Source organism: Sinohyriopsis cumingii, chromosome 5 (genome assembly GCF_028554795.1).
Source record: "Sinohyriopsis cumingii isolate HCF-2022 chromosome 5, ASM2855479v2, whole genome shotgun sequence".
NCBI lineage: Eukaryota > Metazoa > Mollusca > Bivalvia > Unionida > Unionidae > Sinohyriopsis > Sinohyriopsis cumingii.
In genome coordinates, this window is record NC_142965.1 from 12,431,170 (window position 1) to 12,458,314 (window position 27,145).

Genomic DNA, 27,145 nt, shown 5'->3' on the forward strand with positions numbered 1-27,145 from the left:
TTAATCCTCATAGACTGTTTATATCATGAACCAGATAAAGTGGTTGCCACAGGTTGTCCACATCATAGAAAGATTAACTCATTAACCCCTGGCGCCATGTTTGTGTGTCAAAAGTTAGTAGCCTACTTTCGAGTTCTGAAGCATCAAGGTCATTTAAGATACACCAAAATGGGTGGTACTACAGACGTAGCTCCACAAAGATACCAAATAATCTGGACTTTCAACTTACATTACAAAATACAGAGGGAAAAACGTATCTTTTGAGACCCAATTTTTTTTACACCAAAAATTTGCCCATCGTCGGAATCGGATTTTGTGTTTGGATTTTTGACTTCTTTGGCCACAGTACTAAGGCAGACCAGTCTAAACTGCACACAGGTGAACCTTTGCAAAAAGTAGGCTAAGTTGGGGATTTCAAGTAAAAGGTGGCCAGGGCACAAAAATGATTTGTCCAATAAGCAAAAAGAAAAGAAAAAAAGAACTCACAACTTTTACCCTTCTGCACATGCGCGAGCAAAATAGCCAATGAAAAACGATGTTTCTAACACAACTAGGCACCAGGCCAAGTGGAAATCACTTGGATGCAGATTTTTGGGGATGTATTCTGAGAAGCAGCCCCCAAAATGTGTTTCCTACTCGTATTTCAGGCTAAAATGAAAAAAATCGCCAGGGGTTAAGGAGTCAAGTTAACTGCCCCAATTAGAAAGTCACAGCAATATAATTATGTACCGTATATACTCGCGTATAAGCCAACCCCCACCCCAAACTGAATTGGTAAAACTGTTATAAAGTGCATGACCCGCATATAAGCCGACCCATAATTTCTAGACTACCGGTACATCACAAGATGCACAAAGTGAGTTCTGAATAAGTTTATTTAGGCAAATCACATTATTAAATAAAATGAAAGTAAGAAAGCTAATTTATATATTGAAATAAAAACAATTCTAAAGTGTTAAGTCTTAATGGAAATTTAATTAATCCTCATTCTAAAATCATAAATTATAAAAGTTCTATCACTTTTAGAATCCTTCAAACGCTGGCTCTGTATCAGACTCACCAAACAGTTCACGAAACTCGGCTTCTGTTACAGGCGTGCTTTCATCATATACATCATCATTGTCATCATGGTCATCCGATAGTGTGTCGTTCTCCTTCTCGCTCTCCTCGTCATTGTCGGATTGAAATATAGCATCATCCTCTGTTCCATCCATTGCATTGCTGATACAGCACTTCCTGAATGATTTTACAATCATTTCTGATGGAATTGAGTCCCACGCTTCTTTTACCCACTTGGCGACCAAATCGATGTCCGGCCTCATTAAATTCCCGCCTTTTGTCATTTTCACAGCCCCTGAACAAACCCATTCTGCCCACATCTTTCGTAACTTGTCCTTAAAAGGTTTGTTAAGGCAGACATCAAGAGGTTGTAACAATGATGTTAAACCTCCTGGTATCACAGCCAGTGTTGTTTTCATTTTCTTTGCAGCCTTTTTTACTTCATCGGTCTTGTGTGCACGAAACATATCCCATACTAGCATTGAAGGTTTCCGAAGAATTGCACCTGGTCTCTTGTTCCATACTTTCTCCAGCCATTCAATTATTCCACTTTCGTCCATCCATCCCTTTTGCTGTGCACGAACGATGACACCAGCAGGAAATTTCATGCTTTTTGGCAGTGTCTTCCTTTTAAAAATGATGACAGTAGGCAGCTTTGATCCATCAGCTAAACAGGCCAATACAAATGTGAAATGCGTTTTTTCATGGCCAGTCGTTTTTATCAGAATAGTTTTCTCACCAACAGCATTGACTGTTTTATTGCTTGGTAAGTCAAAGGTCATAGGCGTCTCATCCATATTTCCAATTTGTGATAGTTCAAATGGGCACTCCTTTCTGCATTTACTGATGAACTGCTGAAATGATTCAATTTTTTCTTCCAAGTCTTTTGGTAGCTTTTGTGCTATCTTCATTCGCTGCCTGAGGCAGAAACCATTCCAGTTCATAAAACGAGAACACCAGCTGGCTGATGCAACAAATTTTGAATCTGCCAACTTATATTTATCATTTTTCGCCATCTGCATAGCACGTAGACAAATTGCAGTTCATGTGACAATGTATCCATTTTGTCGACGTTCACTTACAAAATCACTGAGTTCTTTCTCCAATTCAGGGAAAGAGGCAATCCCAGTCCGACGAGCCTTCTTGGATTTTGGCATTTCTTCTAATGCTGCTTTGCTTTTCCGCCATTCGCGTACTTGCTTCTCGTTCACAAAAAATTTGTGTGCTGCAGCACAGTTGTTATTTGCTTCTGCATATTTAATAACTTTAAGTTTGAATGCTGCATCATAAACAGAATGCTTTCTTTTACTTCCAACACTATTCATTTTATCTGATTGAATTGAATATAAACTTCTAGAGAGATTAAACTGAAATAATTTCTTATAGTGGTAGTATACTATTTATATACCTTATCCTGTAATTATTTCCAAGTGTGGCTGGTTATCAATTTGTATTTGATAATTATTTATCATTGTTTATTTGTTGTTTTTTTTCAACTACCGGTAGTGTGATTCAATTGATCAAAATATGATTGGTTTCAGCGTGGACATTAATATTTATATCTTTGAGCAGAAACCATGTCCACTACCATATCTCATTAAACAATACATCTGAGAGTCGGCATGTATTAGTAAAGTCATTGGCATTGTACAACAAAACAAACCTATTATCCCCGGGGCATTTACCACAGATTAAGTATATGGTAGCTATTGTACAACACTCTACCACTAACAAACCACTTTGCTTTACAAACAACTAAACAACAGTAGTATATACACTGTGGCTGCCGATTACTTCTAAAACACCTGTCAAAGAAATCCCACAAATTATATTGTTTTACAATTATTCACGCTGACTCGTATATTGCCCTGTTATTTATCCTTCCTAAGCGTGCGTGCAACAAACCCCTATGGAGCCTCTCGCTATTGTTCCTTTAAGACTATCATACATGTATTTCTACTCTCGATCAAAATGTTTGTCGTATATACCTTCAGTATCGTAATTCTTTTATTTTTTTATGTAGATTGTTTTCATATTTACACTGAAATAAGCTAGCGTGCATTTGTACGATACCGTAGAGTTTAATGATTACTGATTAGCTGAGGGTTAAATACTTGACTGGAGATTACTAATATGGCAGTTCTTTTGGAAAATGCACATACCACTGTGGCTCAAATAACACGTATGGCTGCATCTTCTGGTGGATGGACATCTGTCAAATAGACGTCAAGTACGTTAAAACCTGTTTTTCATTCATTATCCTACCACTTAAGTTAAAAAAAAAATATTTGTTTCACTTCACGACAGCACAAATCTTATGAGCCATGTGGCATCATTAGGCATGTGATCTCATCTTCGGCGATCGACAGAAACAATAAATACTCGAAATCGAGGGAAAAAAGCATTAAAAATTTCAGACCTGGACCTTGGCCCGCAGATAAGCTGACCCCCCTTCTTCCAGGCCTTATTTTTTCCCTAAATTTTTCGGCTTATACACGAGTATATACAGTAATAATAGAGGTGTACTACATCAAATGGAAATCAAACGTCTACTACATCAAATGGAACATACCCGTTGGCTTAGCCACAGAGTAGAATATTCTTTTTAAGTTAAACACAATGCTGTTTATTATTAAAGACTTGCCCACCAAAACAAATTCACATATTGCATGAGATGAAAGATGGGGGCCCCGAGTGGCCGAGTGGTGTAAAGCGCTCTCCATTATGGATCACTGCCATCTCACCTCTGTCTGCGTAGGTTCGAGTCTCGGATTCGGCCAAAGTGGGTATGTGAGAAAGCTTGCCAGTAGCTTCTCGAGGGTCGGTGGTTCTTTCCGTGGATTTCTCGGGTTCTTCCTCCACCATTAATACTGGCCGCCATGTATAGCCTATCGTGTGCTGAAAAATGGCGTTAAACCCTACAACAACAACAGATGAAAGATGCATTTCCAAGCAAAGGATCAAGATTATTTAGGTGCTTCACAAAATATACAAAGTTTAATGAGAGTAATTTTAAAGAGATTGAGATTCTGTTTTAAACAAACAAAAGAAAACAGAAATCACATTAAAAAAAACGTGAGGTTTCATTCTGTTATTAAATTTTAAAAAGGTGAAAACTGTGATTTATTTTTCATTCCCTCATCAACTTTTAAATTGTTTCCTGAACATGTTCCCACACACAGCACATCCCAAACTATGCTCCCTGATTAGTATTGCTTCCGTTTAGTACTTGCTACACCAATATACATGTCCATGTGACACATTTTCTAAGGAGTTATTGCTTCAGTGCAGACAAGGATACTTGTGATGTTGCATTCTATAACTTAAAATATATACTCAGGATTGCTGGTTTGGTTGTCTGACGAGTTTAATATTACCAAATGGACACATGAAAGTGATGAAAAATGAAAATGCCAAATTACTTAACATGTTCAGCAGGAGATAAACACGTACGCATTATTTTCAGGAAATAATGGCCATACAGTACCTTCTTTCAGTCAACATGATAAATACTGCAAACACTGTTCATGAATGTCAATCAAATATTATAAATTTAGTTACTAATTAGTTACATTTTTTGACCCGATGATCCTTTTATAGATGACGATGTGATTACAAATAAAACATTCAGTCACCAAAGAACACGGACCAGATGCACATTCAGCCAACAATGTGAAATTACTAAAATTATGTCCATAACCAAGTATATGTTGATGGGCAACCAAACAAACATTGATACTGGATCAAAAATCAAGCCTTAAAGGAGACTAGAAATCAAAATTTTTCTTTTACGTTTGTAATTCTCTACAGATTTTAATCCGACTGGCATGTTTATAAATTTAATATCGTAAGCGGGTAGTGATTTTATTGCATGGAAGATACCATGATTCCGTAAATTGCAGAGTTTTTCCGAGTTTTGATGAGACGACTGATCACATGGTACCGTGACGCAATACTAGCCAGTCCTCGAATACAAACATAAACATTGGCGAGCGAGGCAGATGGTAGGAGACCACATCTGGGTTGCACATTCAAAACTTGAATCTGCAGTCTGATATAATAGTTTATGAACTGTACTGGTCAGTGCTAAAAGAAATTTTTTAGGCACAGGCCCCGGGCTGGTGACTTAAATAAACTCAAGCCCTGACTGAAATTCCACAAGCCCGGACAGTTCATACCTGTCAACTCTCAAGCCGGGAGAAAAACCTCCCAATTTTGGGGGTATTTCCTCATCTACATCCCGATCTCATAATATCTCTAAATTTTTCGCAGCGAAGTCCCGATTATTACATTATGTCTGTCAAGTTTCATTTGTCAGAAGAAAAAACCCCAACCCCAAACCATTTATAAATAGATATAACGTATGCAATCCACAGTTTAAACTGCCACACTGCAGACATCGTAGTGATATGACTGAAAAATTGTTAAAGCTAATTTAAAAATTCAAATCACATGCACACACGTCTAAATCCTGCACTGGACGAAATAATTAATATCACACAACAGTTTTTTTCCTTTTTTCTTCTTCAGTAAATAGAACGTGAAAATTAAACATTATTCAAGTAAATTTCAGATGTTTTAAAACAACTACAACAGTACTATAGTATAAAAAAATTAAAAGAATAAAATTGTCACCAATTAGCTTAAATGAATGATCACTGTGAAATTTTCTTTACAAACAAATCACATCTCCATTTCCACCGAAGAAACTCGGCCAGTTAACACCTGACATTCCTCTACTGTATATGTAAAGTTTAATTACCATGATTAAATTACAAGGAATAAAAAAAAATATATCATGCAGTATATGTGGCCCTAAAGAACTAATTCTGAATAAATATTTTGTTCAGCAAACAGTGTTACATGCATTAAGACTTAAACCTGAAGTCTATGGCATCGTAAGTAACAACAAAATAGGCATCGTTTATTTTGGCAGTCAACTGCTGGTGCTTACACATACACACACTGTCGAACATGGTTTCTTTGAAGTATGTCCGAAGGGCAGTCCTTTTCACAAGATCAATGCAAGGATAAGGAGTCTGTTCATTAGTCACACTGGCTTTATTGTTTGCGTACTTAAATTAAAACTTCAGCCATTTTGCAATTTAGCCAGAGCTGACCAGAATATGCAAAATGGGCTTGTCCTAGGGGAATAATAAGGCGTATCACATGGAGAAATGGTACGTCCCATGGGCGCTCGCACATTGGGGCAAGGGGTTGGGTCAATAGTGTCTCCCACCCACCCCAGTTTCTATTGTCAGCCATTTAATGTGAAACTTCGACCTCTTTTCTTTTAATCGCTGCTATTTAAACTGCTCAAGGAATAGTTTTATATCAGTTCCAATCATTACAGATTACCGTTTATACATACTACATGTATACAATGATTTTTTTTTTTAAATTTGTAATTTTTATAAGATTACTGAAAATTGTGTTTTCTCGAAACACGACAGGTTTAGAATATTATTTGTGGCAAAGCTTCATTTGATTAAAATCAAATCTAAATTTCACCTTGGACAGTAGTGATTTGATTTAGATTGTGCCGTGTTAAGGCATGTATGTCAACATCTTGAAAATACATTTACTCATTTCACCAGCGCGATCAAAGTTTCCTCTGGCAAACAATTTTTGTTTTGACAAGCCTAACGGGCACCTCACTTTGAATACAGGATGGGCCGGAACTAAAACCAGTGGGGCCCAGGGTGTCAGGCTATCAGATTTATTTTTAGCACTGCTGTTGTAGATAAAAGATCTGTGAATTGATTGTTGCATTTTGTGGTCACTTACTCAGCCTTCTGCCTATTTTCGTAAGTCGCACGTTTAACACTTTTCACAGGATTTAAAATATTCAACGTTATGTCTGGAACAGCGCCAACTTTTAGTCTAGGCCTAGCATTTGCGTATCCTTGAGCTGCCATTTTTCAGAATCCCTCTCGTAACAGTCCTTTGAGAAATGTAACGAGCACATAGTGCTGTATGGTGTTGCTTTGAAATCGACTCGTTTGTAATAATGTATCCATTCTTTCATTATGCCTTTATCTTTCGGAAAAGAAAAAAATGTTGTCCACAGGCTTTTCTTAATGTTCTATTACACCCGTAAGCTAACGCAAAACGGTATTGTCTTTTACTCTGGCAACTCCCACTTGGGCTGCTGGAGTCGCTACTATGACGTCACATCCCGAAAGTAACCGAATAGGCGCGTAAATTTTGCATACGAGGTCACGGAAATTCAGCTCCTAGAAGATAGGCCAATATTTTAATATTGGCATTACAGTCGCAGATGATACTTCAGAATAAGGTTTTCTGCTACAGTACTTTTATTATTATTCTATATTTCCATTGGTTTCTGGTCTCCTTTAAATTATTATCTCTTCCTCTATCATAAATGTCAAGATAATCTCAAAACAATCCAATCTTATTTTAGTTATGCCCAGCAAGCATGACATCAATGGCCTGTTGGTTTGACCCAGCTCATATTAATTTATTAAAGGTGCTATATTATTTCCAAATAAGGTGTAAACAATATTCTGTAGCAGAGAGTAAATTGTTATGGGCAGTACATGCCTGAATAAGAAATTGTGGCAGAGGTGAATCAAGGGTAATTAGGATTGATGCTCTGACCCAAATCTATGTGTATAAAAAAACACACACGTTAGAATTCCATGCATTGGAAATGGTTTGAATTTAAATTCCAAGCATCAGAACCTGAGGGTATGCATCTACTGAGAACCCTGCTATTAAGAATATAATAAAAAATAGTGTAAACGGAGTTCAAGTTCCAACTGGACAGATGCACAGTTGGATGTGACCCATCACACATTTGCAACAATGCTGACATTAGAGAAGAAATAAGCTAAATTCATAAGCTGTTGCAAAGTGTATCTTTAAAGAACTACTCAGCTCTGTTGCTTGAAGCAATAATGTTTGGTCTTCAATCCAATAAAGCACCCAGGTGGCTTGATGAGTTAGTCACATTAATCCAGGCCATCATAATATATCTCAGAACAGGAATATAGTTATTAAGTCCCATGAGCAAAAGTTGTGGGGAATCCTTCTAATCAAAGCCAGCTCTTTATAATGAAAATACTTAGCCAGCCTCCATCTCACATTACAGTATCTACCCAGTCTGTAAACTTGCATGCACTAAAATCCAAATACTTTCTTCAAAATAACGGGAAGTAACATAAAATGTAATTTATCCAGGTGATTTTTTAACCTGTTGCAGACTGCCAAACAATGGATGTTTATAGCTCTAGAGCCAGATCTACACTGCCTAATGCATCAGCAGATTCAGCATCCTTAAGCACAGAGTGTATGTACGGGGCTTGTGTTTTGTAAAATGCAGGAAGTCACGAAGAAGCTCTCCTGGCAATGTGGAGGAGAGTCATTCACTTTCCTCAAATATTTACGACATTTCTGTTTATGGCACATAACATCACATATCAAAATGGTGGAATCTGTAAACATATCAGTATTTGTGAATGGCAACTGCCACAAAATCTGCGACAAAATTTGAGAAGTTCGCTCAAAAAACATCTGGAAATCTTTGTTTTGAATTAATAAGATTCGGAAGAGTGACAGAGGCACAAAAGTGCACAAGAGCAATCACGCTCATCAAAACACAAGCCCTGTACATCGCAATCTGAAATCTAGATCTCAGTATGACTTGCACCCATACTGGTCATGATTTGTAGGCCTTTCCATTCAACCAACAAGTTTTCACAATGCTGAAAAAGATAAATATAAAAAGCAAGGTTTTATCTGATAGGCTACCAAAACTATGTGGACAGAGAATTCCAGAAGTTACTAGGACATGAACCTGTATCGGGCAGAGATTATGTTACACTGATATATGTTGATTTTTATTGGTAAAAATGTGTCCATGCACCAGATACAAATGAGACTGTCTGTATTCATGTACCAATAAACTATAATGTATTTTTTAAGTACTGAAAGATAACTGTCTCAACATCAAAATCTGTCAGAAGCCAATCTGTTATTTTCACTCAACTTTAATCCCATATCCCCAACAACTTTGACCAGCAATTGACAACAACAGCACAGCACGCAGAGTTGGCTTATCTCTTCGATGGACTGACATGGGGTAAGGGCATATACATGTGGTATAATTCTTCCTCCCTAGTCTGTTCAAACGAACAACTTGCAGTTGGGATTGGATTATTTCGCATGGTAATGATCGTTATCAAATTAATGAAACATTATTGGATTGCTGCCGAAGCTTAACAGGTAAGGGTTCCTAAAACAACATGGGGATTATCAATACTCCTTTGTACATGTTAAAATGTATTCCTTTGGTGTAGAGGGTGATCAGCTGCAACATTTACACAGCATTGCTAACAGATGCATGCACTACTGATGCACTGCTTATCAAACAATGCTTAATGCTTCATCAATATAAGTCACGTGATCAACATTAGTCGCTGATGATGGCAGTGTGATATTGCTGAAAATTTCAAACTCTTTTAAGATATTTATGCCTTGAACAGGGGAAATTATTAATGATCATGGTGAGTAAAAGGTCAAATTTCATGAATGCTTAACACATTAACCCCTGGAGCTTTTTGTCATTTTCGAATGAAAATCGAGTAGGAAACACATTTTGAAAGCTATTTCTGAATACTCAAAAACACCAAACCCCCGGTCATCTTTCAGTAACATACTGCTGTGTTAGAAACATCATTTTTCACTGGCTATTTGACTTGCGCATGAGCAGAAGGGTAAAATTGGAGCGTTTTTTGTTGTTGTTTTTTTGCTAAACGGAGCCATTATTTTTGAATGGAGACCACTCTTTATTCCAAATGCCCATCTTATCCTACTTTTTGCAAAGGCTCATAAGTCTGTTTGCAGTTCATACCGGTTTGCCTTAGATCTGAGACCAAAAAGTCTAAAATCCCGACACAAAATCGGATTCCGACCACAGGCAAATTTTGGGTAGAAAAAAGTTGGGTCCAAAAAATGAGGTTTTTTTAATCTGTATTTTGTAGTGCAACTAGATATTCCAGGTTATTTGGTATCATTGTAGAGCTACATCTGTCTACCTTTCTATAATACCACCCACTTTAGTGTATCATGCATGACCATGACGCTACAGAGCTGGGCAGTAGGCTACTACATCCTGCCTCGTTAAGTTGTCACTAGGGGTTAATGTGTTAAGATTGTGGTAGAAGAGAAAGTTTTCTTGTCGGCTGTTTTGGTTTGGATTCAGGCAAAAATGGCAAAAACCTCCAGGGGTTAATGTGTTAAGTGAAAATGAGAAAAAGTCCTTGGATTAAAGAAGTTCAAAACTGTTTTCCCAACTGCACTTGATTATACAGTTATGAAAGCACCGTCCCATCTGTCGTGATTGTACAACGACTGGCATACAGTTTTCAGTATATGGTGGTAATCTCTCGTCTTTTGATGCAGTTCTAATGCATACACATACAAGGTAGTTCAATTACCATCACACGTGATCTCAGCCATTGAACAAATAATGAAGATAAACAACTGCAAATTCATCTTTATATTTACAAGACATGTTTGTTGAATCATGTCCTATTAAGGGCTCTGTCAACACATACTGCAAACTGCACCCATCTAAAAAGCCCTCTTTACTAAAATGCAAGAGGGGAAATCCCAGTGTGGAAATTCAGAAGGGATCATGCACCTGATAAAAGAACATACAAAAAACAGCAAAACTCAAGTACTTGGAGTCAAGTACCAGACTGAAAAACTCAAAATAGGAAGCCAGTCACTAATCAGATTGCTTGAATGTATATGCATTTTACATGTACGTCGACACTGCAAAAGATCTGCTTCAATGTTCTGAAGAAATTTAGATTTCATTGCATGGAAAAAGATAAAGTAAAACTCTATACTGATGCTGCACATGATTCAGGGTGACTTAGCCTCATAGGTTGTCCCAATGAACCCTGAATCTGAAATGTATGTAAATCTGCATGGAATCCAAAAAAACCACCAACTTTTTACAATTTTTGAAACAAGCTACATTTTATATAAAAAGTACTGGTACTCTGGTTGTAGCTTGGACCTATCAGTGTTAAAATCAATTAAAAACAGTCCTTAAAAATCATTCATTCCTCTAATGGAGTGGGGCCAATTCTGTTCATTTTAAAAGGATGATCTCAAGCAAATGATCATTTGGTGGATATTAAAGCTGTACCGATGTCACTTTTGCCAATACCGTGTATAGTCGATTACTAAAACTGCCGATAATGATTATGAGACCGATTTTTTCAAGAAACCGCCTGTTCTACAGTTAGCGAAACCACTAGCATTTGATTGACAAGTAAACCGTGCCCTATTTTTTTTATAACTAACAATGCCTAAAATGGGTGCGGAGTTATGTTAACAGTTCAGATGTGGTCTCAGGCTACCATACATGTGATAACTATTTCCCACATTTTATATCCCACCTTATTTCTTATTGTTAATTCATATATGCCAATAAAACTCTTTACTAAATAACATATTTATTCCGAATTAGTTTTTTGTGGGGCACATATTCCTTCTGTTAATTTAATGATGGTAATCAATGCTTATATATAAGGTACAGTAATGCCAGGTCAAGTTGACTCATAAGTTTCATTGGTTGGAATAGAGATTATAATTTGCTTGTAGAGAAAAAAATCTACAGCATTCAGTGATCATTCCTGGGATTTAGGAAGCAATTCCTAACAAGCAAAGCATGTAAAGCATGGCAAAAATAAATTTCTGAACTCCTGGTTGACAAAGATGTACTTTGTGAAGCTAGCCATAAAAAGGGTGTGTGTGTGTGATTTAATTCCTGAATATGTGAAATCGACGGTCGCATTATACGTCACTTATCTTACACAGCAAAGTACGAACATAGGGTTTTAGTATTAAAATGTCATTATCTCAATGAAGTTTCTTACAAAACTATTATTTGGAAAATAATATATATAATATAGATTTGCTTAATACCTGATGTTTCTATTAAAAAAAGAGACTGTAGGAAAGTAGATATTTTTACATTTGATAATGCATTTATTTCAGGTGACAACAGTTAGACCTATGCACTAACGGTGATGCGCAGTGCAAAGACCATGGAAGTAGTGTAAAACAGTCATGTAATGATTTATTTTGTAATATTATGGCTTATTGCTTGTTGTAAATAAAGTAAAAACTATCCCATCTTTTTCAAGTTTCATTGCCTATTACATTATTAGTATTGGAAAAATATTCACTACTTATTCTGGAAACATTTTTTGAAAATTGGCAACAAAATATTGAGATTGGTGATTTTTTTTGACAACAACTTTTTAAAAGCCAGGACCATCCCAGTAATGTGTATGCTGGAAGTTCAACAGCCACACGAAGCCTCATTGGCTGGTTGGCTGCTGTGATTGGGATGAGTGCATGCATGGTATTGATAATTTGTTGTTGTTGTAGTTGTTGTAGGGTTTAACGCCATTTTTCAGCACAAGATAAGTTATACATGGCAGCCAGTATTAATGGTGGAGGAAGAACCCGAGAAAACCCCAGAAAGAACCACCGACCCACAAGAAGCTACTTGCAAGCTTTCTCACATACCAACATAGGCCGAACCCGCGACTCGAACCCACGCAGACAGAGGTGAGATGGCAGTGATCCGTAACGGTGAGCGCTTTAGACCACTCTGCCACTTGGGGCCCCATTGATAATTTGTTGTCAGCAGACAATCAGCAGTAGTTTACAGCAAGAGTGTTAAAAAGTATTTACTTTTAAGAATATACTGTCTTTCATTTAACCCCTAAATCAAATGTTTATTCCTTAATTTCCACTACTTAATTCTAATTTAAAATTCAAGCCATGTCAAGATGAATGTTATGATTAAATTTATTTTTGCAAATTTATTTACATCGACACCAATTATTTCTGCCAATACCAACTGTTCCAATAATCGGCCCGATTATGAATATGACCGATTAATCGGTACAGCTTTAGTGGATATATCATATATGGGGATTGCTTGTGGCTGCAGCTGGAAACACAGTACACATCTCCCTTGATAATTCGCACACAAGGGGGCAGAAAACATAGATCATGCAATAAATGGCAAGTTACCAAGAGATAAAAGAAAAAAAAAGAACCATGCCATCCCCACTGGACATCAACAATATGCATGGGAAGGGAGGTTAAATGGGCTTTTGTTTAATGGCTAAATACTCAATAATTGTCAATAAAGAGCTTTTTCTAACTTCAAGATACCCTACTGCTGAAAGATCGTTAACATTATTGAAAATGTTTTCAGCAACCATCTGATGTACACAAAAACACTGTATTATATCACTGTTCATTTTGTTCTTGTCAATTCACAAAGAAGATTCCTTTCTTTTAAGAAAGCTACTGGACATTTGTGAAACAACTGTCAACATCAAAACTCAATTTTGTAATTTTTCTATTAGTAGAATACTGATGCCGCAATTTCATTGCAAGTAATAGTGAAGCTTTTCAACCTTGACAAAATCCGAGTTCAAATTCAAGAATTTTAAGCTAACTATAAATTCTGAAACTCACTTCTCTAGACATAAACAAGCTGGCTAAATTTTAGGCACTTTAATTACTTGTAAAGTAATATTTATAAGAGTGTTTGATTGATCAAGTGAAAGGAGTTGACCAGACCAGACACATGACCATGACTGCCAGCTCATATGCTGCTAGATTTTGCATTCCTTTAAGCTTACTATTATTCTAGCTCCTTTATCTGATTTGATACAAAAGAAGCAATTAATGTGATAATACAAACCAAGTCAGCTATTAATTTATTGCAACAATACAACAAATACCTCTGCAAGTCAGATATCAAAACATGGTGGGCACTTAATTACATTCTCAGGGAAATGCCCAGACATATTTGTTACAGTAGAACCATGTTTAAATACAAGAGGGCATATAACATTTATGATGATTACATTTAAACAGATCTGAAAGACAGAAGTACAAGACAAGTTTCACTTGACAGAACTCACATAACTGGAATTTATTTACTAAAGTGCTTCCTCCTGAAGGCATTAGCGTCATTTTCATTGATTGAAACTGAACTGAATAATGTTATTTACTGTGTACTAAGAGTGTTGCCTGGAAAGAAAATTAAACAAAATATATACTTATTAAGCGCTGAGAATTTCATGACACAATCCACCATTTTCGACAATATAACAAGCAATATATCCAGGTTTCAGTTACATATCTTGATTGTAAATTTCTTTTCTTTCAACAAATGGGGCCGAATTTGGGGGGTATTTTCCATTTTGAAAAATGGAATCCACGCCTGACCAGCATTATAAACAGGTCTGTGAGTAATCAGAGTGCATGTTATTGAGGGAATGGTATACTTGAAATTTTAGGGATCGGTTTACCTTTACTAAGTCAAGAGTGATCTGTTGCACCAATCAGCAAAGATCTGTTGCACCAATCAGCAACCAATGAAAATGGGTATACTAAATTTGCCATAAAGTGACACAGAGGTCTTGGAACGCTTAATCATGTGTATCTTTACGCAGAATTCACTTATGCGATAGTACACAAGCAAACGTTTGCAGCAAATTCAAATGCTTGCCAGGCCTGCTTTAACCACCTGCTGTTGGAAATTTTTTTTGATAAATCGTTCATTTTAGTTATGCTGATATTTACAATGACACAATTCAATGGCTGAAAATCCATCAGATGTATATGTTGTCATTATAAGAGCACATCAAAAGAACCTGATAGCTGGGTGGCAAGTTCTAAGACTGACTGGTGGGAAAATATGTTCATATGTACAAAGAATGAATTCAGAGGCAGAGAGACCCAGAGTTGTACATGTGGTCATGATAAGAGTACATCAAATGAACAACTTTACCTTTCATTATGGTGTTCATTTCCAAGTGTAGCTGAATAATTGGTGAATTTGACCTTGAAATCAAGACATGTCAAGACATAGACAAAATACCATTTGCAAATCTGGACAAATATTTTGTTGTTCAACAGCAAATTAATGAAGATTGAAATGAGATTCAGAAGAGTGCTAAAGTTGCTATAACTGATAGTTCAGATGGGGCAGAAACCACATGCAAGAAAGTAGGTAATGCCTCACTTAGTGCTTGGAATAATATGTTTCCTTGGATATATAAAATTCAATCTCTCTCTGATGGACAAACAGGAGCTATATGTCACTGGTGTGAAGTATGTGGAAAATTAAACTCAAAGGCAACCACAGGTTCTTCTCAGCCTGACATTTCACCACTTTAGTTATGCCCAAAATGCCACTGGGAGGGGACTGAAAATTCTGCTAGTCATTGACTCCCAGTTTTAAAAACCTAGCAAGATGTCTGTGATAAGCAAGGACTAGAAAGCTGATGGTTCTGGAAACATGGACTCTGACTTCAAAGTACCAGTGGCCTAGTGGTCAGAGTCTCCATCTCAGATGTGGGAGGTCACGGGTTTGAAACTCCACTGAGTCATATCAAAGACTTATAAAAATGGTACTAACAGCTGCCTCGCTAGGTGCTCAGCATTAGGAGGTTAGTTTTAGGACTGATCAGCCTGGTGTCACTGGATAATGTGACTGGGTGGGACAGCTTGCTACATGTCTGCGGTATGATGCCCCAGTGCTGGACATCACTATAAACTGCCACACTGAAGACATCATAGTGATATGACTGAAAATTGTTAAAGCTGTTTAAAAAATCCAGATCACACACACACACACACTTCCAAGTGCTCTAGGTATCACAAATGGGTATGAATGGTACATGAAAAGTATGTCTACAGGCTTTAAAAACTAATGATATGATGAAATAATTTTACAGGTCAGTTACATAGGTTAATATTTGAACTCCACAAAATAGAATACAACTGGGCAAATAGACTTTTGACTGCACAAAATAGAATACAACTGGGCAAATAGACTTTTGACTGCACAAAACAGAATACAACTGGGCAAATAGACTTTTGACTGCACAAAATAGAATACAACTGGGCAAATAGACTTTTGACTGCACAATTGCAAACTGTATTCAGGAGGCAACAATTCCAGTTCTATGCTACTAGTCTGGCAATGACAAGATAATGGACTAAACATTCAAATTTTATTTCCTTTTTATACGTAAAATACAGCTTATCAATGATTTTAAGTTGTCTGGACTGGCTGGGCTAGGGAATAATCATTCTTTGACATTATCATTGACATTTGGAATTAATGTTTCAAATGCACAATGTATCTTACTCTTGCTGAGAAACAGAGCTTAAATTATGTAATGAACTCAAATATGATTCAGCCAATTGTAATCATAGCTCTCTACTGAATTTCAGGAGGTGTCCTGACTCTTCACTCATGGAACACAGGGATCCCCAGCCTATTTCCGAATGTCCCTGACATACACCTGGGAGTAATCACCTTCAAAATGAAAAGAAAGAAAAATGAAACACATGCACATTATTTTAATAATATTGTATCAGGATTGAATTCATAGCCATTTACAATACCACTAGAAAGAATATTATTTAGTAAATAGGATGTAAAGTTTAAACATTATACATATTTATTTGTTAAAGTTTCACCCCTAAAATGGCACTAATACCTAAAAACAACAAAAGTTAACAATTTGTTTCAATCTCAATAATAATAAATTAGCTGTTTTGGAATTTTTCTCTGTAAGTATAGTAGCCTCTCCATTCCCAGCTAAGAAATTAACACAATTCAACACCCAGCATTCCACTGTATCGTACATATATAAACATGAATTACCACAATTAAAGTCTGTCTGCGTTGGTTCGAGTCTCGTGTTCGGCCAATGTGGGTTTGTGAGAAAGCTTGCCAGTAGCTTCGTGGGTCGGTGGTTCTTTCCGGGATTTTCCCGGGTTCTACCTAAACCAATTATACTGGCCGCCATGTATAGCCTATCCTGTGCTGAAAAATGGCGTTAAAACCTACAACAACAATAACCATAATTAAAGAAGGAATGAAAAACAACGAGCCTGAAGAATAAAGGTGGAATACAGCATGGGCACTATAGAAAAGAATCAAACTTGGTACCTGTACGATACCTGTGTGCAAATACAAGATGAATCAAACTTGGTACCTGTATGATACCTACATGCAAATACATGTAGCTTTAGACTATTGTTGTCAAGATGAATCCACACAAGCTTTAGGTACTTTATCCGGTCAAACGAAAGTATCACCAACCTTTCTTCCCTTCTGTTGGCATTTGTGTCATTTTCATCACATAAAATAAAAACCGATCACAAAACCATTGAAAAAAGTTATTTGAGTCTTGGTTCATACAACACTCCCTTGATAACTCGCAAACCCACTTATAACATGGGGTCGGGCATGTATCTCATTTTCAAAACCAAAATATACACCAAAAATATCGATCCCTAGTTCGTGAACCTAAATAAAATCTTTATCAAAATTGCTAACTGAAATGTTGATATAGTGCATTTTATGGTCGAAAACAGTAGTTAGGACCTGGAAATATTAATCAACATTTTGTAATTATCAACTTTTAATAAGTCATATAATTGGTTACTTTTTTTTCTCCAAATGACATTCGAAAAACATCGTAATTAAAAAATTTAAGGAAATTTCAATCAATTATATCACTTACGTCTAGTTGTAGGTAGTACATTAATATTTCAATGCCAATTAAATAATTTTTATTAAGTGAAATTTGAGTTTTAATTCTATCTTTTTGTTTTTTCTGAAGTGTAATCATCATAAATGCAACGTGTATTTAAATGTAAAATGTGCCAATCTACCATAACAGCCATGTCCGCAAGCATTTATCTGAGAACCTAATTGTCAACCATGTTTTGATAACTGATTTGCGGGAGTATTTGTATTGTTGCACTTAATTAAAAGTTGGCTTCCTTTGTATTATCACGTTAATTATGTCTTTTGAATCAAATAGAGGAGGATTAATAAAATAAAAGGTAAAAGGCATGCAAATCCTACATGCTTAAAATCTATCAGCCCAGGTCATATGTCTGGTGAACTCACTTCATTCAATCAATCAAACACTTATAAATGTTACTGTGTATGCAACATAAACTACCTGAAATTAACGGACTCGTTCATAAATGATCAAAGATAGCAAGGCAACCAAGCAAAATGAATTCTTCATAAAATAAAGAGCTTGGTTTCACAGACAGGGACAATTGTGGGCAAGCAAGTTTTAGAGTCTTAGTGAACTGGCACTTACAGATATCCTCAAAGATGATAATAAGTTTCACTATTAGTTCCAATGAAATCACAACATCAATATTGTACGTCAACAATATAAAAATTGAGTTTCGACACAGACAATTGTCTCACAAAATAAACGTCTCTAGTTTTTGAAAATAAGGAATCATGTTTGGTGGTGTATCAACAGTTAGTCAAGTTCCCTGCTACATCGACTCCCGACCTGGCAGTGTACTATTAAATACCACTCTGGGAACCAGACTAATCAACAAAACAAGAAGCAGTGACGCAATACACAGATGTTTTCACGTACACATGATGGTTGTTGAAACCAGTTTAAATGATCTTACACATGTTGGACATTTTGAAAATAAATAACAAACAACTTCATTAGAAAAAGCTCGTCATTAACAATTATTATCGACATGATTGTATAACAAAGATTCAGTCATTAAACAGCCCAGTATATTTCTCTTTCCAATTACTCCATTTTCCCATTGTGACAGAATTTTCTTATGTTTTACACTCTTGTTTATTTGAGTCTTCTCAACATACATTTTTCGCCATATGAACTCTCCCCATTGTTGTCAAGTCAAATAACCTTTATTTTTATTCTAAAGTATTATTTCTTCGTTTAAGTGTTGACATATTCAAGTTTTGTAATGATTTATTCATACGTGGCTAATTGAACAATACTGCAATTTAATTTTGCAGATGAAACATTTGTTATGATCTTGACAGTTACGTATGGACATAATCGTCAATTAAAAAAAAAATCTGCTATGTGAAACCCAAAGCTCTATCAAAACATTTCTAACCCCATCTCCTGCAAACATCGGCATTAATGACATAATAATAACCTTAGTGGTACATGTACGTTAGCCAATACTTCTTTCAGTAATGAAAACCTGACATCCGGAAACCAACATTAGAAAAGATAATCAGATTACTTACCTTACCGTAATTAAATATTGGTTCAGGACATATATTAATAATAAAATGTGGCCCCTTGTGAGGGGCAAATTTGTGCACTAATATGTTGGCTGCTGGTCACGTTATATGGGTGGCCTTTCTTGAGGGGTACTTTTGAACACAAACTTGTCGTGCCAAGGGATTCTGGCCGTAAAGAGTGGGTGGCTGTTGGTCATTGGAGGACCACTGTATAGCAGTTGTTATTATGTTATATCAATGATCTGACAATATTATCCAAATCAAATTGAGAACGTTTTGATTCCACCTCCCTCATATTCGTATCATCACCAATTTAATTTCAACACTGTTAGCACAAAATGTGGCATCGTTTATTTGCAGAATAATCACAGGTGCTTACATGTACACTCAGTAGAACTAGGATTCTTTGAAAAACACCAAAGAAGCCTTCTGGTAGGAGTAGTCCTTTTCACAAGGTACATGCAACTGTACAGCTGTAATCATAAGGATTTACTGTTAATTAGTCACACTGGCTTAATGCCCATTTACTGAAGTCTAGCCTTTAGCTATTCTGCAGATTGGCCATGGCTGACCAGAATATGAAAAGAGGATCATCCCAGGGAAAACAAGGCACACCATGGGGACTTGTTACATAGAGAAGTGGCACATCCTTTGAGAATTACATGCATATCTGACCTGGAAGATTGGGTCCCTGACAGCCCTATGGGATGTTTTAACTCTTTACCTTCTGCCGACGCATATATGCAGACTATAAAAATAGCACTGTAACCCCAGAGATGCCTATACAAGCTGCTAATAATACTATCTCTGTCCCGGCAGGCTCATACACGCGTTTCCGGTCAAGGGTTGGGAAACCCCCGATACGCACTTACACATTTCATATTAAAGCTTTGTATTGGATGAAATTACAAACATCCGTTCTCTTTTTAAAATATTTAGCCAATGAAATAGTCCTTACATAAAATGATGAATGTATTCTATTAGTAGTTTTACAGCATATAAGCAGGAAATTCTATTGAAAATGTGGTCATTTGTGACAGTAAAACAAAATGGGAACATTCATGTATTCCAGCGACGATTCTGATAAAAGTTTTCAAGGATCTGAAAGTGATGACATTGAAAATAAATTGATTTTAATCAGATTCAAGATGAAGGATTGGACATTAGTACAAGTCCTGTTTTGACACCTGACATTACAGATCTATCTGAATCCGAGGATGAAACGTGTGACAATCAAATCTGGCCTAACACGAGACCGGTAAACGTGGATGACTTTACAGCAGTTTCAGGGCCAACATTTATTTTAGAAGAAAATGCAAGGGAGATAATTTCTTTTTACGTGCTTCAGGCAGTATCATAAAAATTTACCAAATCTGCAATAAAAAAGTGGACACATTGTTGAGCAAATAGTGGTGAGAAAAGTAATCTAATATACATTATAAACACAAACAGATATCTTGCAGTATATTTTTTATTATAAATATGTGAATATAAACATTGATTCTTGTGGATTATATGTACTTGCTGGTGGAAATAAGTGGCACAAAACATTGGTAGGTGTTTACAATTTTATTTTTCATTAAATTACATAGTTTGCATGGGACAAGATTGATATAGAAAATGTAGACAGCATGTGCACTAACTCAAGATGCTCAATCAGGTAGTGATTATGATGCTCTGGGGTTCAGCCTACTGCTAAAAGGCAGGCTGCTTATCAGGCTTAGCAGCAAGTACTTGCAAAAGGTAAAGAGTTAATACCCAGGGCAACATAAAGACACAGTTACAGGTATTCTAACTGCCTGTAACATAATAACAACTGGTAACATAAAAATCAATTTTCTTGCATTTACTTTTGACCTGTTTTCTTGACAATGATGGTGTATCAGACTGAGAAAAAAAACTTTTACATGTAGATGTACATTTGTAAACAGAATAACGTCCCTACTTCTGTGTGTACTGTGGTTCAGTACACATTTTCTATTCTCAGGACAAATCTGACCAACTTCGATGGAGACAGGATCCAATAATGATGCATCTTTTCCTGAGACTGAAGTTCAATAACGATGAAGACTACACAAATATACTTGAGGCAATAATCTATTAGGAAAGGTTAAATTTAGTATGAAAGGCAACAAATTACTGTCAAAGGACTGATGTGAACATTTTAAGCTGACCTGTCTGTTCTGTCACACAATGGATTTCATCGTCATCAGTTAGTCCCACAATGCAAGACATAGCACATGTTTTTGTTTTAGTGCTGTCTTACTACCCAAATAATGGCCTTGTTCCAATGTTGGTTGACACTGGAATGAGTAGTCCAAGTTTCAGGAACATCTCACACACTTGGCAGCCTATATCGACACTCTTCCACTAATTTATGTGTAATTAATATACTTACTGTGCTGTCTTTATCCTTGCGGAATGAAAATATGACACTAGCCAAAGAATGCATTTTCATGGTCATTTGACGTACATTTGAATTTGTTGCAATGCGATGGTAGTCGAGGTATGCTGAAGTATGTTTAAGTAGGTTAATGTGGGGGATATGTTTCTTGAATGAAACGAAACACTGCTTACAGTTCCAATAGGCATAATATATTTTTATTCGTTTTGTTAAACTATAATATTTCAACTTAACACGATTTCTGAATTCCTGGTACTCATCGCTTTCCAACCAACTGAAATGTAGGCCAACGAAACTTGAAAAAAGGTCCATTTCTTTTGTGAGAATTTTAATTTATCAGAGAAAAGACATCACGGTAAGTAAAGTTTGACAAAAGCATTATAACTTTACTTTGTAGAGAAGTGTCATCATTGGTTGCCACTTGTGTGTGATATTCCTGAAAATCTGATTTTCGTTACACTGTTAGTCGGCATCAAAACACGCTACACAGCGCCGTTAGTTAGGCTGTTAAGACCCATCACGAACCAACCAACCCCCCGAAAAAAAAAAAAAATCGAGTGATGTGTCTTACGTTGTAGGACTACCTCACCAGTTAGTCAGATTATATTAGACTTCACGTTCGAAACTTTCAATATTTACGTTCTTTATCATATACTGTTTATTTTCTGGGTCAATCCAGTAAACAGTAAATGTTTAAATCTACTGTAGCGTCCCACAACCGGCCTAACCAGTAACCATCCAGTCATCGCACGCATAAATATAAACACGCTACTGTATTGTGTAACCTTGAATTTTCTACATAAAATAACAAACACTAATTATATGGTTTATCACATGTGTAAAATTAACCAGAAGACACCAAATTGCAGGAATGTCAGGTCACAAATCATGTAACGCCAAAGTTAGCCCGACATGCGTTATAGGCCCATGTAGGACAGGTACGGATTCCAACCTCCAAACAGAACAGCAACATTTCACACAGTGATCGGGTTTATCATTACCACAAATTATCATGTACAATGAAACAACTTACCTCTAACTAAAGAAAACTAAATGTTGAAACATTAAATCTGGAGGAACGATGCCGGTAAATGTTATATCCCCAACTGCAGCAAGAAAGACATACTGCGAACTCAACACACTTACATCGAATGAACTTTGGTAAGTGCTTATTGCGGATTTACTCGTCGATAACAATACAATCAAAATAACTACTTTTCAACAAATGTTTATACAAAACCTTTCAAAAATTTGTAAAATAGTTCAAATTGATTTTGTTTGTTACTCATATTAAAATTTTGCAATAATACTATTCTGAAAATTAAAATGTTTAAAAACAATTCCCCTGTGGGTATTATAAGTCCGAAAAATAGAAGAGCCACCGGATGTATGAATCTTAAGTAGAGACAACTTTGGTTTTAGTTTCGTAAGTGAACCAAACTCTTTCACGTAATAGATTAAAACAGTTTTAATTGTTATTTTGACAAAATATACTTGGATCTGACGGAAGCTGTTTTAACATACGCACGAACTGATAATTACAAATAGTTTTTTCCCTAAAATAACCAAGACTAGATCTTAGTATAAACAAATAATATCCACAACTGCCGAATCCTCAGAAAACCAAATTGAAAATTTTAAAAAATCATTGCAAACACTTTTACAAAAAAAAAATAAGACCTCAGTGATAAATGTTATATAGAACTAAACAGTTTTTTCTAAACCATTAAATTATTATTTTTCTTGTTGTTAGTGTTACTTTTCTTCTTCTCTTCTTCTCCTTCTTCTTCTTCTTCTTCGTGAAAACGACATAAATCGAAAGCTATTACATTTATGTTATCTCATTAATAATGATAGATAAACCGGCCTTTTGCATGAAATTATGTAATTTTTATTTTTAATGTTTTAATACATTTTCTTTCAAGACGCAGAACGTTTTCCAAATATTTTGGATATTCCTTTATTAACCCATCTGGCCGAAGGTAGTGTGAGATTTCTTTCCGGAATGACTGACCATCGATCCAGGACGAAATATGTCAATCAGTTAGGACACAACATACATTTCACCAGGCTTCTAACTAATTCGAGCACTTTCTAAGCGTGATACGGGTGGCCGGATCCAGAAATACCTTGAGTGCCTTTTTTTAGGGGTGGGTGGGTGTGCGAGCAGGGTTAAAAAGTAAGTGAAAAGTCTCTGGACGGATCTCAATGTGCATATTTTTAAGCACATGAATATAACAAAAAATTTTACTATAGGAAACGTTCGGGTTATGTGTGTGTGTGCGTGTGTGTGTGTGCGTGTGTGTGTTTTAATTACTTTTTTCGTCGATATATATTGGTCTGAGAATGTTAATGCCTATTAAAAAATAGATTATGTAGAATATTTGTCCATATTAAGAAATACAGAAATAATGTGCACCTAAGCGCTGTTCATTCGCTGAGTTTATAATGTATTATTTAACTGTTTGCATATTATTATTATTACAATTTTCATACTGTACAAGTACAAAGATTCCAAAAAATACAGCATAATATTATTTAAAATAACTTGACTGCAACTGAAAATCTAACATGGTCCATCAATATAAGTAGCCGACAGGTGGAGGTCCGATTCTCAACTTAGGACTTCTACAGCACTATTAATTACACGCGGCACTTTCCCGTGTGTTTACGTTGACATTTCCTAAGTTGACCATCTTACCTTGAATTATCACCACTTGCTAATTACTTTGTTTGATCATTGCGTCCTTAACAATTTAACTGCTAGCAGTAATAGTGGGATCATCTTACCATGAATTGGTAAAACCCAAATTAAATATTTATCTGCTATGGCTAGAACTAAGCAAACTGGACGTTAAGTCCACCATTTAGGGAAGAACTAGCACTATCTGAGTGGTCGGTGAGCTATCAGATGTTTGTTCCTAAGTGACCTAGACAGGAGATCCTTAGTCCAGCCCAATAAGACTTTTCATAAGATCTTGAATCATTATTATTGTCCGAAAATTAAAAGTGATGTTTCCAAACACTCTGTCCCATTAAACTCCTTTGGTTGGCCATTTAGGGATCAGTGAGACAACCCAGTCAGAAGACACCTAGTACTGCACGTAGCTACATAACGGTAGACTGTGTCGGTTCCTTACCTGAGACTAAGCCAGGAAATCAATACTTGTTGACCATAATGTATACGTCCACAAGATTTACAAGGAACATTTCCTTTGAGGAATATTAAAACTCAAATCATAGTAAAAGCTTTGGAGAAAAGAAAGAACACAATTTGGCCCTTCCAAATCTGTCCAATCAGGAGTGAAGTTTCATGTCTGGAATTTTCCAGCAAGTTATGTATGAATTAGCCATCCAGCAATTTAAATCTTCGGTATGTCACAATGAAAGTCAAAGGGCTTTAGAAATATCTCATCAGACTTTGACAAATATGATTCGGTCTTGCTTTGTTTCCGGAAAAGACTGAGACAAAGGTGTTTATTTACAGTTGTTTACTGCTAAGGAATCTGTTCAAGAATCATAAGGTTTTAGTCATGCTGAAATTGTTTTTGGACAGAATCAGCGAAGCTGATAACAGAAAAACTTCTTTGAACTGAAGATTCAGAAATTAATCTTCTTGACAGTGTTTCTGATTTCAGATATAAGTTTCAAAGGCTTGTGAAGCACCAAGAACTAATCTCCACTCTGCTCGGTCAAAAATGAAATTAAGGTATGACAGAAATACGAAGGAAAGGAGTTTTCGTCCTGGTAATAGAGTGATGGCTCTCTTGCCTATACTTCAAAATCATACTTCAAAATCATACTTCAAATTTATACTTTAAATTCAGACTTCAAAATCATACTTCTTCAAAATCATACTTCAAAATCATACTTCAAATTCATCTACAGGCTAAATATTATTATCATTATACGCGTGGGAAAAAAGATACAAGAAAACATGTGACTTAATTATATCATTAACACTCCCGGGAGGCAAAAATAAAAAACAACCTTCCACATAAACATATTAAAAGACTATGTAGACATAGATAATTATGTAACATCAGTCAATTAATTTAGCGGCACCCGTTTAACACACCGATAAATTAAACAACGATGTCAAATTGAACTATAGTGACTATACAATGACCAATCGGAAATATTGGACAATCTGGACCTGAAACTTTCGCCTCTGCTGCCACAACAGATGAACGAATTAAAACATCTATTATTTGAATATGAGCACTTGTTTTCAGAAGTTCCAACACTAGCAAATGAAATCTACCATTACGCTGAATTGTAGATTCCACACCTGTGAAACTACATCCGTACAGGGAAAATCCTCTAAATCAAGAATGTTTGAAAAAATAAGTGCATTATTTGCTAGAGAATGATTTCATAGAAGTAAGTAAAAGTGACCGGAGTTCGTCATGTATTATTGTGCCGAAACCAGAGAATACTTTCCACATGTGTTCAGACTTGATCTGGAAAGATCACTTGGAAACCATTCGAAAATTCATTAGTAGACTCAGTGATGCATATTTGACAATTAACTGAGGCAAAATTAAGTTTTGCCTTGCCTGTTATATTTCAAGGACATATGGCGGGACACAGACAAGTTTAAGTACTGAAGTTAAGATTAATGTTATTTTTTTAAGCCCCTGTGCCTCTCAGAAAAAAAAAAAACAACATCTGATGCGAGTTTTGGGTATGGTTGGATATTACTGGAAAGTTTGCTCCAAGTTTTCAATAATTGCTGAATACCTGACGAATTTATTGAGTAAGAAAACCTTGTTTCATTGGTCTGAAAAATGTAAAAAGGCTATTGATAATTTAAAAGCCATGCTTAAAAGTGCATCAGTTCTTTCAGCTCCAAATTTCAGTCAGTCATTCAAAACGTCATCTGATGCAAGTGATGCTGGAGTTGGAGGAGTATTGATTCAGGAAGACAAAGCTGATGTAGATCATCCAGTGTGTTATTTAAAAAAATAGGCATCAGATAAATTATTCTACACTTTTGCAACACTTTGAAGTGTATATTAGTTCCAACTCCCTTTCCAGTTATTGTATTCAGTGATCATTAGCAAGATGAAAAACAAAAATCAGGGATTGTTACGGTGGAGTTTGTTGCACGAATACAACATCAGGCATATCAAAAGAAAAGACAATCAAATAGCTAATGTACTTTCACGTGTCTAGAAATGAAATATACCAAGTATTATTTCATTTATATTTTGTGTCATTAATACAAGTTCATCTCATGTAACTTTAATCATAATTATATTTGGTTAATGTTTAAAAAAAAGTTTAATTGTAAAAAAAGAAAAAATCTTTCTCTTTTCTTATGAGGGGAAGTGCAATCTATATTTGATTTGTATTGTTTGTTGTCTTTTTTTAAGCGATTATATGTTACGTATATCTCTGTTCTGTAACTGAACTTTGTCCAAAATCAAATTAATGATGTACCTGATTGGTGACATTCGTTTTGTAAACAAAATATTACATATCTAATATTTCTCAATGATTATAGAATATTCATTCAAATCATTTTCGTTGGAACT

General features: G+C 35.8%; 1 protein-coding gene across 3 annotated transcripts in view; it reads right to left on the reverse strand.

Moving 5' to 3' along the window:
- Window positions 1–22,769, reverse strand: part of LOC149798644 (FERM, ARHGEF and pleckstrin domain-containing protein 2-like) — a 290,202-nt gene extending 267,433 nt beyond the window's left edge. For all 3 annotated transcript variants that reach the window (XR_016421008.1, XM_089957482.1, XM_089957479.1), the window contains exon 1: window positions 22,639–22,769. The gene's annotated coding sequence lies outside the window, so the exon portion shown is untranslated. The remainder of the gene's footprint in view (window positions 1–22,638) is intronic.
- Window positions 22,770–27,145: the final 4,376 nt, after the last annotated feature.